The 2,260-nt window shown below is 41.0% G+C and overlaps 1 non-coding gene across 1 annotated transcript; it reads left to right on the forward strand.

Moving 5' to 3' along the window:
• Positions 1–678: 678 nt before the first annotated feature.
• On the forward strand, positions 679–782 carry LOC134297234 (U6 spliceosomal RNA). Its single transcript, XR_010003965.1, has one exon. It is a non-coding gene; the product is annotated as a U6 spliceosomal RNA (small nuclear RNA).
• Positions 783–2,260: the final 1,478 nt, after the last annotated feature.

Raw genomic sequence — 2,260 nt, forward strand, 5'->3', positions numbered from 1 at the left:
TCTACTACCTTTTTCTTTCCCTTCCTTTTCTCGTTCAAGCAGCATCTATCTCACAGGTGACTGCATCATAGCAGGCACATTTGGAAACATCCGACAGTGCCATTATGTGCTTTTGTCATTGGTGGTTTCATCTGGTGCTGTGTATATGGAAAGATCTGACGCCAAACCAGTGTAAATTAGAATAGCAGAAAACAAGACTTAGAGGGATTCGATATTTCCACTTCATGCAAGTCGGCACTCCTGATATGGAGTAAGAGAGGTATTTTGAGCAAGGGTTAAATGGAATAAAATCAGAATTTGCATCAAGATTTGTTCTCCCTGGTATCTGAACTGCTGTGCTTTTGGTTTAAAAATGTAGCACCAACCTGTCACAGCACTGCATCCAAGTTGGAGGCATCTACTAAGTGATAGGCAGAGGTTGGCAAAATCTGGTTTGCTGTCACTTCGAAACTTGGCAATTGACTTCTTAACAGAACACACACTGCCCAGTGTTCACAATTATGTATATGACTACTGTTTTTGAACTGGAAAGCTTGAAATGGTTTCCTAAAACATACAATTCCACAGAAACCAAGAAATTCATATTTATTCCATTACTAGCTTGGGTACCTGGCATTTCTTGGGTTATTTGAAAAAGTCATTGGAGGGAGGGTTATGGTTGTCTTCTGAGTAGTAGGTGTGCTTGCTTCAGTAGCACATATACTAAAATTGGAACAATACAAAGAAGATTAGCATGGCCCCTGCGCAAGGAAAAGGAGTAGTAGGAGCTATAGCTATTTGTAGAAGTGGGAGTTTGTCTGTGAAAGTGGACACCCCAGCCACACACATACAGAAATTTTCACTTTCATTATGTGTATAGATTAAGGGTTGAATAATGTCCTTTTCTTTAACTATGTAGCTAATTAAACTCTACTTACCTATTTTCAAGAACAGATTAAATGATTACCAAGAATGTTAATTAAATCAAATTGATTAGGATACTTACAAGGACAAAAGGTTATCCTTCTCTGCTTGGAAATCATGCAGATATTTTTCTGGCCAGAACTTATAAACAAAATGTTTAGCTTGTAAAATGTTTTTTTAATGCTGATAGCTCCCAGTATATTACATGGCACATTTTTAATCATCATTATCATAGAATCATAGAATAGTAGAGTTGGAAGAGACCTCATGGGCCATCCAGTCCAACCCCCTGCCAAGAAGCAGGAAATCGCATTCAAAGCACCTCCGACAGATGGCCATCCAGCCTCTGCTTAAAAGCCTCCAAAGAAGGAGCCTCCACCACACTCCGGGGCAGAGAGTTCCACTTATCTCTCACAGGGATGACTTTAGCAATTCTGGAATGAGTTAAACAGCATTGCACTAGAGCTTATAGAATACGTAAAGACTATGCAACCCATCTGAAATCCTATGGCTGCCTCCTGAAGAATTCTGGGGTTTGTAATTTAAGAAGTCTCTGGTGGCACAGTGTGTTAAAGCGCTGAACTGCTGAACTTGCAGACTGTAAGGTCCTAGGTTCAAATCCGGGGAGCGGAATGAGTGCCTGCTGTTAGCTCCAGCTTCTGCCAACCTAGCAGTTCGAAAACATGCAAATGTGAGTAGATCAATAGGTACCGCTCCGGTGGGAAGGTAACGGTGCTCCATGCAGTCATGCCGGCCACATGACCTTGGAGGTGTCTATGGACAATGCCGGCTCTTCAGCTTAGAAATGGAGATGAGCACCAACCCACAGAGTCGGACACGACTGGTCTTAACGTCACATTAACAAGGGAACGATTTATGCACCCAAGCACATGCTCAGCAGATCTGCCAAAAGCGCAGCGTTCTTTGCCTTTTGAAGTGTACTAGAGTCAAGACTGACAGACAATGACTCAGTTGGACAGCCCAGAGTCCTGAAATAGCACTTTGAAGTGTGTTTCTTTGTTTTGAGAGGGTGAAAAAAAAATATTAATCCAGAATGAAAGGCAGGCAGGTGGGAGTGATGACGTTGGATCTACAGAAGAAAAATCTTCCCTATTTAAACATCACTGATAGCATTTTCGATGCTAAGAAAACAGGCCATTTTATTCACGCTTTATTTAGAAATGCTTGAGTTTCAAAGAGTTGGGATCTAAGTGTGGTGTTGCATTTTCTCACCTGCAAATGGATTTTTCTAAGCATACTTCTTGTGTGCAAATACCAGGAGAAAAGCCTGTCTTTCACCTTAGAAATGGATTGTTCAATGTGAAAAGTCATCTCTTGTACTTTATAAACATTTAAA

Source organism: Anolis carolinensis, chromosome 2 (genome assembly GCF_035594765.1).
Source record: "Anolis carolinensis isolate JA03-04 chromosome 2, rAnoCar3.1.pri, whole genome shotgun sequence".
Lineage (NCBI taxonomy): Eukaryota > Metazoa > Chordata > Lepidosauria > Squamata > Dactyloidae > Anolis > Anolis carolinensis.